General features: G+C 35.0%; 1 protein-coding gene and 1 pseudogene across 1 annotated transcript in view; one reads left to right on the top strand and one right to left on the bottom strand.

Moving 5' to 3' along the window:
• Positions 1–12494, top strand: part of PIGK (phosphatidylinositol glycan anchor biosynthesis class K) — a 122013-nt gene that overhangs the window by 26151 nt on the left and 83368 nt on the right. The gene's annotated exons all lie outside the window — the stretch shown is intronic.
• LOC122480663 lies at positions 2878–4473 on the bottom strand (annotated as a pseudogene).

Raw genomic sequence — 12494 nt, 5'->3', positions numbered from 1 at the left:
TTAACAAAGCCATTTTCTACTATTAAAAAAAATGACTTTGTTCACTTTGTAACACTGTACTTTTAGATATCTCATAAAGGTAGACAGCATTGCTTGTGGTAAAATTGTTCCCTTACTAATTAGAAAACCACAAATAGACCAGTATAAATAAATCATAAGTACTTGAGGAAAAGCCATACCTTTGGGCTTCCCTGAGTGTGAAGATTCCTGTAATTGTGTTTGTTCCTTGGAGGGACCCTGAAAACTATGTTTATGGAGTTCTTGCATAAGATGTTGATTTTAGTTGGGCATGAGGCTTCTAAGCCAAAGTGGATATTCTGCCCACCCATATAAGTCTCATTCTTTTATCCTTGAGTTGTCATCTGAAGCACCAAAAAGAATAGCTTGGGAGGATCATATATATATTTATATGCCATGCTGTCAGCTACAGCGTCTTAGACTTGAAATAGAAAGTCCTCATCAGTTGCATATATTGCTGTGTAGATTGTGAGGGTACCTCTGTGGAAGAGGAGTGTCTAATACTTTTTATGTCTTGTTGCTATAACAAATTGCCACCAATTTAATAGCTTAAAATAATACATACTGGTTCTAGATATCAGAAGTCCAAAATGCATCATCAGATCTGTGTTCCCTCTCAAAGCTCTAGGGGAAAATCTGTTTCCTTGTTTTTTTTCCAACTTGTAGAGACTCCTTGTTTTCCTTGGCTCATGGCTCTATCCTCTATTTTGAAAGTCATCAGCATAACATCTTCAGTGACTCCTCTCCTGTTGTCATATTTCCTTCTTCCTCCTTTTTTCTGCTGTCACCTTACCTTCTCTGACTCTGATGCTCTTGCCTCTCTCTCTTATAAGGACCCTAGTGATTACAGATAAATTCAGAATACTCTCCCCATCTCAAAATCCTTAATTTAATCAAATCTACAAAGTCCCTTTTGTCTTTAAAGGTAACATATTCACACCACATGTTCTGGGGATTAGGACATGGATATCTTTTGGAGCTGTCATTTAAGCCTACTATTTTACTGACAAACGTGGTTTCCTGTTTTGTGTCCTTCTAACTGAATTTGATGCCAAATGGGGTCATCTTGTGAGTTTAAATGTCTAATGGATCCTATCAAGAAGATACCTAGTGGGTGTGACAGACAGGAGTGTTTGGAATCAGTATTCCAAGATGAGGAATCATGCAACCCAAGAGGAGTTTGACAAGGGAATAGCCCACAGTGTTAAATATAGAAATGTCATATAAGAGGTACACTCAATTTCTTAGAAATCAGCTGAGTTGAATTATGATTATAATAGTTTGAAGAAGTAATGGGAAGCAAAGAAGTAGAAAAAGTGGCTGGAGGATGTTGATTGAGAATGAAATAGAAAGCATAGACTGAGGGGATCTAGAACTGAGACAGAGTTTTGATTTTGAGACCAACAGAATTTATGTAGGTCAGGGGAAGATGCCCAAAGAAAGGAAAAGTAAAAATGGGAAGAGAGGGAATAAAATTAATTTGGGGGTTCTTAGGTATCTGCATTGACTCTTCCATTTATTACACTGATTCTTTCTAAAGTAGGTTGAAAAATTGGGGGGAACCAATAAAAAGCCTGATGCATTTGAGGTCATGTGACTTAGGATGGGTGCTAGGCTGGCCTGAGAAATAAGGAAGACAACTGGTGAGGGGTGGGGCAGAATACACACTAATTTTATTGACTTCTTCCCTTCTTTTCTCCTTCTTCCCTCTTTCCCTTTTCCAACCAGTAAGTATGTGTTGAGAGCCTATGGTGATTAGAATACACTTGCCAATTTGTATAATTTAAACTGAAGTGGGGATACAGGGAAGAGTAAAGGGCAGCAGAGTAAACTATAGTCTCTAAGATAAAACATAAGTGTTTGGGTGGTGGCAGTGGGAGTGACCTCAAAATAAGGCAACACTTGACATGTCACCATGGAAAGTGATGGTAATAGTATTTCTAAGACAGTTCTGAGGATTGGAGAATTGATAAAAAACAATGTAATTCTCTGTCATGTCATATCTGACTCTTTCAGGGTTGCTAAAAGGCTAAGTGAAACTAACATTTGTGAGCATAATTGGATTTCTTTGGAGAAAAGATATATTTCACAGAGTTTTATGTTAATGGTTTCCAAGAATTTGATCTGAGCCTAAGTGGGAGGTTACTCAATTCAGCAAAAGGTATCCTGACATTAAATCCTTATGCCCACCCATTAACTTTTATTTAGCATAATATCCATGCCCAAGGCTTCCAATCTTGAAATTCAGATGTGTTATTTCAGAAAGTAAAACCCATATTAATCAGAACTTAATTTACCTGAAATGTCAGTTTTTCTCCACCACACAACAAGCAAAGGACAATCAAATAAGACCTTATTAGGGAGTTTGTTCTAACAAATATATTTTAGATTTTATTCTGGGCAAATAAAATCTAACTTAATTTCCTGCATTTTATTGAATTCTGTTTATGTTGCTGTATTTAATAAAATAGATATTCAAATGTTAGCCTTCATATGCAAATAAAGATTTTTGTTTAGTAGATTGTTCTTATTCAGAAAAGTAGTTTAAATGTCTTTTTTTTTTTCCATTTCATTACTTATTTAGATGTTTAGCTCTCACACTAGGTTTTAACAAGCTGGTGAACACTGGCAAATTATTTCTCCCATGGAACTATAACTACACATTACAAGACAGTATAAATATATGGTTGAACTGACATTAATACACATAGCTGTTTGATCAATTATGTGATAAATTATCAAGCATCTAAATACTGAGTTACACAGTTCTAAAGGCATATAAAAATCAAATGTCTGCTCAGCTCACTGGCAGAAACCCACTTTTTTTTTTTTTTTTTTTTGCAAGGGAGGTTGGGAAAAGAAGGGAAAAAGGCGTACTTCAAACAAAAATATAACTGGTAAACAGCATCCAGTAGATATGGAAAAATAATGATAATTTTATGATTAAGAATTGTAGCTACAATAATAAAACATCTCTACCTTTAAAAAGTATTTACTAAATTAAAGAACATATTCTGCATATTCTGTATAAGACAAGGACAGTATTATACTAGAAATATTGAATAGCCTTTTCCTGTATCTTTTTTAGGTTTTCCTGTAAAGTTGCACCCAAAAGTGTAAACATTAAATTAACTGTAAAACTTTTTTTTGCCTGGAGACATTAAAGATATGCTTCTGTGCAATGTAGATTTTCAAGATAGAGGTTTTCCATAACAGAACAAAATGAGATCTATAAACAGACATTAAATAGTCACTGTACAACTTGGTAAAATAACAAAAATTAATGGTTTCACAAAACTGGTATATACTCATCTGAATGTGTACGATGTAAACAAAGTGAGAAAACAAATAACCATGTCACCTTTGATTCCAATGTTTGAAATGACTGAAGGAATGAATCACATAAAATTTAGCATGTTCAGAGTTCCTAGATTTTAGTGCTATATGATACTAAAAATATACAAGTGTTATATTGGATATTTTGGTCCCTAATCTGTCTATATTTCTTATGTATTGATAAGATTCTGGCATGGGAGTAGGTTTAAAGAAGACTTACAACTGAGTATTGCATGATTTTAGAAAAGGTCAGCTGGTACAAATGATAAGCACATTTTAACTGTTGAACAGCAAGGATCTTTTCCTGAGTATCTAGATAGGTTGGTTGTTAGCCAAACATAGAGGTTCTATGAAGCATGTAACCTGGTAAAACTACTTTTCAGTATTCCTATGAAAGCTTCATTAGACTTATTCACCGCGCCAACTTCTTGGGTGATATGCACAACAAATTAGGTCCTGTCTGAAGTTCCACTTCCAAGACAGTAGCATCAGGCACTCCAGTTTTATTGGCTACTGATGTCTTTGCAGCACAGACACATTTTATAGTGATACTTCTCTAAATACAAAAGTTGCTTGATGTTAAAAGCTCCGTACTGCTTTTATTTTATGATCTGTACTACATCTTTATCTCCAAGCACACAAGCATTTGAGCTCTTCCATAGCCTGCAACACAGTGAATAGGAGTACAACAACCAGGTTCTTCACAAAACTTGTGTTTTGTAAGACTTAACCAGTTATCATTAATGTGGTTGGATGGCACCCTTCATCAAAAGGTCACTCAAGATCATGGATGCCTTCCTTTTCCATAAGAGCAGTGCCATACATTGCTTCACATACTCTTACTATTGTAGTAATGCCATACTTATTAAGTTTCTCAAAAAACTTCGTTTAAGGTCTTATTGGTTGCATTATGTATAATAAGAAATATCATGTTCTTGTATGTGTGACCTCCATGAGAGTTGAGCCGTTCATTTGAGCCATGTTAACTTAGTTTAAAAATATTCATTAGAGTTATGAGCTAATTTTAAAAATTGAATACAGAAGTGATGTACAGAAACTTCAACATCCTCCACTTGAAATTCTCAGTGCTATAAGTATAAAGTTGGGAGTAATGGAAAATGAAATGAACCTCCTAACAAGAAGCAGGAAATCTTCAGTCTAGTCATATTGAGCAAAGGAAAGGAAGTGCACCGAGGCTTACCCCATCTAAGTCAGAACTGGAAGATGCTTTGTGGATCCCAATTCAACACTTCTGTGGCCAGAGTAACTGCTCTTATGTGGCTTCTTGGACTACTAATGAATTTCTACAATTCTCTTGCCCTCATAAAAGTCATGCCGTGCTTGGAAGAAACATCATAAATGTGATGATGGAAAAGAATATGCTTACTGATTGAAGATTGTGGCTTAATCATACAGTGGGTACCAAAGTGGCAATGACTGTAGCCTCAGGGCAGGGGGTCTGTGGTGCTCATTTGCAGGGTAGAGCAGGGCAAGTGCAGATAAGGGCACTAGACTGGTATTGAGTTTTGAAAAGAGTTGAAATGAGAACATCCCATTCCCCAGGTGTTTTTAGTCAGATTTTTATTGTAATTAAAAAAAAATGATTTGAGATTTAAAAAAAAAAGATTTTCCAGTTAAAGATGTAAACAGACAAAACCTATAGCTCTGTAATTAAATGATTTGTTTATATAAAATTTTCGAATGTTTGTAATGAAGTTTAAAAGCATACATTTCATTGAACCACAGCAAATGGAAATGCTAAGATGCAGTTCTTATGAGGAAAAGTGATATCCCTTTAATCTTTGTTGATGCGAGTATAGAAATTACTAAAGGTTCGTCCTCGTCCTCCTCATTGTTGTTGTTGTTATTGTTATTGTTGTTTGGCTCTGCTCATTCCTTGTGAATGAGTAAAAGCCAGTGTATTCCATTGTGCCAAAGAATGTAGTAATGGATGGAAAATGTGTGGACTTTGAAGTAAAATCTCAGCTCCTGTACTTACCAGCCATGTAGCTTTGGGAAGTGTTTTGGCCTCACTGAATTTCCTTATCTTTAGAATGCAGACAATACTAGTCTTCACAGTATTGTGATTTAGTGAGAATGAGGCATCTGAAAGGACTGAAGCCCGGTGCCTGTCACAAGGTAAATGCAACAAATACAGTTGCCACATCCTGTCTCTACCTCATTTCCTCTGGTATATTGTGGCTACATTTTACATACTAGTAATCATCACTTCTGTGTTAGAACTGGAAGAAATTTTAAAAGTTCCTTACTCAGAATTCTACCTTACACTTTTATTTTTAACTTGCTTGTCTACTAAGATTCTGTGTTCACATTTGTTTTTGGAAGTTCTATCATATTGTTTAATATGTATCTTCAGAATTTGATTTAAATTCAGAAACTGAGTTTTCTCTTTTACTCTCAAGAAATGAAGTACAGTGTTTCATTCTGTCATTTTACCCTGTTTCCATTTTTCTGTAACTTCCAATCTTATTTTTCTAGAATCTTATTAAATATGAATCTGGGGGCGCCTGGGTGGCGCAGTCGGTTAAGCGTCCGACTTCAGCCAGGTCACGATCTTGCGGTCCGTGAGTTCGAGCCCCGCGTCGGGCTCTGGGCTGATGGCTCAGAGCCTGGAGCCTGTTTCCGATTCTGTGTCTCCCTCTCTCTCTGCCCTTCCCCCGTTCATGCTCTGTCTCTCTCTGTCCCAAAAATAAAAATAAACGTTGAAAAAAAAAATGAATCTAAATTTGGTAATTTGGCTAAAATATAGTAAGTGCTTGTACCACGTAATACGGAATGGTTAAATCAAATTCATGACAATGAACACCATTTTATTGCTTTAAAAAACCCAAATTGTTAACTTACATTTGATTGAGATTTATTATCTTCCAGTTGCTCTTTTTATCTGTGATAGTCTCAACTTAAAATTTTTCTTTTTTAATTTTTGTCCTAGTTGATTCTTATGATCAAGTTGAAGAGCAGAAGTGGTAGTAGAAAACTCTTCACCAGTGTTTGGTCTCTATAGTTTATCCTTTGCCAAATAGATTTTTTTTATTATTTATAAAATTGATACCTCAGAAGAAGCATATCCATCCAAGCCCTCTTTTTTTAAAAAAAATTTTAATGTTTTATTTTTGAGAAAGAGCGAGAGCAAGGGAGGAGCAGAGAGAGAGGGAGAGACAGAATCTGAAGCAGTCTCTGAGCTGTATGTAGCACAGACAGAGCCCCACGCAGGGCTTGAACTCAAGAACTGTGAGATCATGACCTGAGCCGAAGTGGGATGCTTAGCCGACTGAACCACCCAGGCGCCTCCATCCAAGTCCTCTTGATGAAAATAATATCCAAACTCTTTTGTTTAATGCCCCAAATTAAGAGGACCTTTTGATTTTCTTGTCATTTGAGAATAGAAATGTACCAGAGAGGGCATATTGCTGATGTTTGCATGTATTTTTCAGTCAAAATATGCAATTCTGGCATTGTGGTCAAGTACTAGGAGACTGCTTATAGCATTCTAAACATTTTACGTATAGACTGCTAAAATCTAATGCTAAGCAAGATTCCAAGATGCTTGTAAAATGGTTGAGTTGGGGAGATCTGACTAAATCAGTACAGATATTACTGGAAAAATAACAACAGTAATTTTTCTGTTAAACATGAGAATATGTGAAAGATTGCACATACTGATTGATTCCCATTATGATGGACTATATGTGGTATATCAAGATTTAAAATTTTTTATCCTATGTATTTTGACAAAAATAGTTTATGCTTGATCAGTGGCATTCATTAATGCACCATTATATTGGCTATTTCTGTGAGCCATCCATAATGGTCAAGAGACACAATATCTTGTAATTTGGGTAATATAATGTACACATTTGAATTCTAAACCTTGAGGCTAGTGTGCTTGAGTAAGTCAGTAAACTAGTTAGTGGGAAGTTGAGCAGTGGGAAACTGGAAGAAAGATGAAAAACTTGCCTATGCAAGAACAACTTTAACAGGAAAGGGGAAAGAAGTGGGTGAGGCATCTCTGCTGCTTGCCCCCTCCCCCCATTATAGGAAGAGTGGTTAATATTGGGGAACGTTTGGAAGCACAGATGAAGCAGTGAAGACTTAAGTATAGGCTGCCGGAGCAGACAGTTGAGAGATTTGAAAATGTCAGGCTTGGTGGCTGTAAAGGTGAGGGAAGGGCCAGCAGCAGGATGTAATCCCAGCTCCTTTCTGTAGAAAAGAGCGGCTTTGGGGAATTGATTGGAGACTGTGTAGAATGTTAGCCTCGGTACCTCTTTGAAGTTCTGTTCTCTGATTTTTGCATTTAAGTGGGCACTTAAAATTTTTAGTTATACTTTACTACATTTAAAGGAGAAATTATATGCCTTAGTGCTATTCTTCAATTTGAAAGTTTGCTAAGGTTTCTGGATGGTTCCGTTTAGAATTTCAAGAGCCTTATTTTGTATCAGTTATGTGCTATAAATATTGAACAGCAATGAGTTCATGCATTTACCTTAATCACCTGAGATGATTAAATTATCAATATAAAACGAAACATATCATACATCCTTCCAGATCCTAGTTCATGTAATTTAAGGGTAATGCAGCATTGTTAAAAGCAAATAAATGTTCATGTCAAACAAACTGGGTGGGATCTGAGCTCCACTATTTACTAGCTGTGTGACTTAACTTTTGTGTACCTCAGTTCATAACCTGTAAAATAGGGATGAGAAAATACATACCTTAGAAATAATGTATGAGATAATGCTTGTAATGTGCTTGTTTTATTAGTGCAGTGGTTGAGATATACCAAGTGCTCAATCAATGTTAGTTATTATATTATACTAAACTACATGTGACTTTAAATATATAAGCCTATAACTAGCTGGCTCTACCTTCATGTGACATGTCTGCTACTGTTGATTTCCCATCTCTGCAGTGCAGTTTTTGAGTTTTATTTCTAATAACATAAAATACTTGGCATCCTGTAGTCCAGTAATGCCAGTTGTTTGACATTTGGCAAGTTGAAAGTAATTCAGAAAATCCTAATGGTCCAGCACCTGTGGCTAGCACATTTGCTATGATTAGTTTCATAGTGCATGGGTGATGAGATTTATTCACTTGGAGATTCCTCCAGACATGGAAGAGAGAGGGAGAAAAGCCTAAAAGTAAATTACTCTGGCATCAAGCTAATTATTACATAACAAAATTTGTTGAATTGGCTCGGTCCAACTGTCATTAGATTGCTGCAGAAGCAATAATATAGAATATACTGAATAATTTATATCAGGAGGGAAAAAAGCAACACCTATGACCAGAAATCTAGAGTTAAGAGAGCACCAAAGATCCCTGTGATTCTCAGATCTCCTGCTGTCTTAATTTCAGCTACTATTCTACATTGGGATGTTGATATTACTGAAGATAAGCCTGGTGATCCTAGCTCTGGTAGCTAAAGATGCTTTCAGATAGAATTATCTGATTAGTTAGCATGGCTATAGCATAGCAGTTTTAAGTGAACATTTAAAAAACATTTTTACCAATACAGTAATTTATTTAATTTAATTCAGTGAAAAATTTTTATTAAGGTAATACCAGTCTATTGTAAATGAAGAGTTATGCTTTTTGAAATGTCACACTATAATGATACAGGACAATGAAGGATTATTCATCTATTTAATTTTTTTTTTTTTAACCAATTGGTTCCTGGTTCCTGATTGGGCCAAGGAAGAACTTTGGGGAGGTGAATAAAGAATGGCCCTAGCAGACTTGATGCAGGGTTTACCTGTTTATTCAATGTTTGGCAAACATAATGGAATGTATTTATTTTAGTCCATTTTTCCCCCACATGTTTCTCAAATTGTGTTTCAGCCTTCTTTTTTGAGAAGTTTTGAAATTTCATTTTTATTTTAATTGTCCTTAAAATAGATATAAGCATGATTAAAGTATTCTTTTAAATCAGCTACTAAGGAGTGGTAAGGGAAGAAAATATTAGTAGTTTTTTTTTAATCTATAAAAGGAAAGAAGTTATGCTTCACTAATATTTATTATATATACTTAAAGTAGCAAATATGTATGATGTACAAATTAGTAGGTATATATGGGTGTGCCCTCATATTTTTTTAACTAACAGAAATGCATGATTTAAAATATGTGGAAACTCTTATATAAATAACTGACACACTGTTTGGATTCAAAGCCAGTTTGAACTTATACAATTTCAGTGCTCACTTTTTCTTTTGGTTTTGTGTTGAGAGAAGGCCATATTGCCATATGTTTTGTTGTGTGATGTAGGTTTTGCAGGGCCTTGAATAGAGTGAGAGTTGAGTCATCACACATGGTCGTATAGGATTGCCAGACTGTAAGAATATCATATTCTTGTATCGATTGGATATATTTGAGGGATTTTGTCTCAGTTTTAATAGGATACAAAGCAGATTGCTGTTGTTATATGAATATAGTAGTATATCTTTAGTGTAGATTTATTTTCTTTGGTTTTGATTCCAGCAGTGATTGATCTGATACCCACTCAGTGAAGACTTAAAAAAACTGCTGTGATACTAACCTGATATTCAAGTGACAAAGACACTTTAAGGAGTCAGCAAGTTAGATAACTGCTGTTTGGAGAATGTTTATTGGCAAAGTCTTAAGATCGGATTATCCTGAACAGTCAAGTAACATAACAGGAATTTATGAATCACATTTTGTACAGCATACTTTTGTGAACATTTTCTTATTACTGAGTTACATTGTAGTGTAGATATCAAAATACAGAAAAAAGAAAGGAGATATAGGACCTGACCTGATGTTATCTCTTTTTCCTGTGAAATACAATAGCAGACATTCAGTTTTAGCAAAATAACATCATCTTTCAAATGGAGTTAATGTTTTTAGAGTATTATTAGTTTGGTAGTTTTTTAAAAATATGATTTATAATTTTGTATTTGTTCTTAGTTTTATAAGAACTATAAGCCTAAGCAGTTTGCTTTCACTTCTATATTTTAGTATTATTATACAAATAATTTAACACTTGGACCAAGTGAGAATTTTTTTTTCTTCAGAAAAGCGTTCTGAACCTTTCTTAAGTTTTAGAAATAGTGAATTAGAATATGTGGTGTGACTTCTACATCTTTGAAATACAGTCTGTTTCCAGTCCTGTTTTTTTTTTCAGTGATTAGCCACAAATAAAATGATTTTTTAAATGACATTGATTATGTTAACTGAAGGTTATGATGCTGTTATATTGAGGCTCAGAATTGTCTGTAGGAAAGATGTTGATTGAATTTATCATTTTAAGCTGAAATTACTACTTTTTGACATTGACATTTATAGATATTTAATAATCATTTCATTTCATAGAGCGAAATTAACCATAAGTCAAATGGCCTAAAGTAGTACTCCTATATTGAGATTTGGAAGTCAGTTCAGTCTTATTTAATGATGGCTTATAACAAAAAAGATGACTGACAATAACTTAATGTAAGTTTGTCATCTTAAATTATGAAAAAAGAAAAGATCTATTTTTCCATTTTAAGAGGAGTAACTTTCACAATTCTGTGAGCATGAATCAGTAACAGCTGAAGATCTGATCTTTGAATGCGGCAGGGTTGGAACCCTTTCAAAATAGAAATCTAGCCAATTTTCAAGAAAAATCACAATGTTTCAGTTTTGAACTTTAATGTATTTGGAACATATGCAGCAGAACACTTTCTTCTTGCTGTCTCCTGCCAAACTAATTATGTATGCCACATTTAATTTTTCCCTTATGTTTGGGAAGCTCAGTATATGGTAGAATAAAGAATTGCCTGATTCATGTTCACCACTTTTAATGGTAAGATCAAGATGAGAAGTATTTAAGATAAATTTTATAATCTTCTCTCAAAGAAAATATATGCAAAAATGAAAATGTTTCATTCACTCAGCAGATATTTATTGAATACTTACTATATGCCAGGCTCTTTTACTATGCTTGGGTGTGAGTGATACAGTTGTGAACAGGACAGATAAAGCCCCTGTCCTCAGAGAGCTTATATTCCACTAGAGGTGGTGGGGGGAGATGATGAGGATTTCAAATTCATAAATGACCTATAGAAAATAAACACCTAATAAGAATGGGGTAGCTTAGCTAAGATTGGAATGATAGGAAGATCTGGGAGAAGTCTAAATGTAGTTCGTCAGTAAGTAGCCCCTAAAGTGGGAAGGGCCTGGTGTATTCCTGGAACAGAAAGGCCAGGGTGGAAGGAGCATAGTGTATGTGGATGCTAGGAGCTGCAGTTAGAGAGGTATGCAGAAGCCACATTAAGAAAGTCTTTAGACCATGAAAGGAATTTCAGTTTTCCTCTAATTATAATGAGTCTTTAGAGGATTTTAAATGGGAAAATTTAATGGTTTGACTTACTTAGTTTAATGATTTGACTTAAGAAAGATCAGTCTGGTAGTTATAAGGAGAATGACTTGTAAGATTAGGGCAAAACTGGAAGCAGGAAGCCAGATAGCGAACTATTTCAGTATCTAGTTAAGAGATGCTGTCTGGTATTATGGAGATGGAGTGGAGCCAGTGAACAATGATTGGCCTGGGGGTGTGTTCTGTGGCACACTGATCGCACTTGCATGTTTCCATTCTTAAGCATTTAAGATTCTGAAAGTTAAATTTTTGGAGTATCGTAGCTTAATGTGGACTCTATAAGTCTTAAGAATGTCAAATATTTCTAAAATTTTATTTTACTTTTTTTTAATGTTTGTTTATTTTTGAGAGAAAGAGAGAGAGAGAGAGCAAGCAGGGGAAGGGCAGAGAGAGGGAGACAGAAAATCCAAGTAGGTGCTATGCTGTTAGAGCAGAGCCCAGTGCGGGGCTTGAACCCACAGACCATGAGATCATGACCTGAGCTGAAGTCAGATGCCTAACCAACTGAGCCACCCAGGTGCTCCAAATATTACTAAAATTTTAAAAAATATTTGGGGAAGATAGTGTAGCTCTTTCAGCTTCCCTTTGCTCTATGGCATAAAACTTAAGTTAGTAATTTCAGGTTCTGTGGATAAGTTCATGCCAGATTGTTCTAAATTCCCTTCTTTAAAGTTTATACTACATAAGGATATGAAAACAATTAAAAATTTCTTTTAAAAAATGTACTCAATAATTATTTTTGTTATTT

Source organism: Prionailurus bengalensis, chromosome C1, assembly GCF_016509475.1.
Source record: "Prionailurus bengalensis isolate Pbe53 chromosome C1, Fcat_Pben_1.1_paternal_pri, whole genome shotgun sequence".
NCBI classification, from domain to species: domain Eukaryota; kingdom Metazoa; phylum Chordata; class Mammalia; order Carnivora; family Felidae; genus Prionailurus; species Prionailurus bengalensis.
The sequence above is the reverse complement of the archived record's forward strand: the minus strand, read 5'-3'. Positions and strand labels throughout refer to the sequence as shown.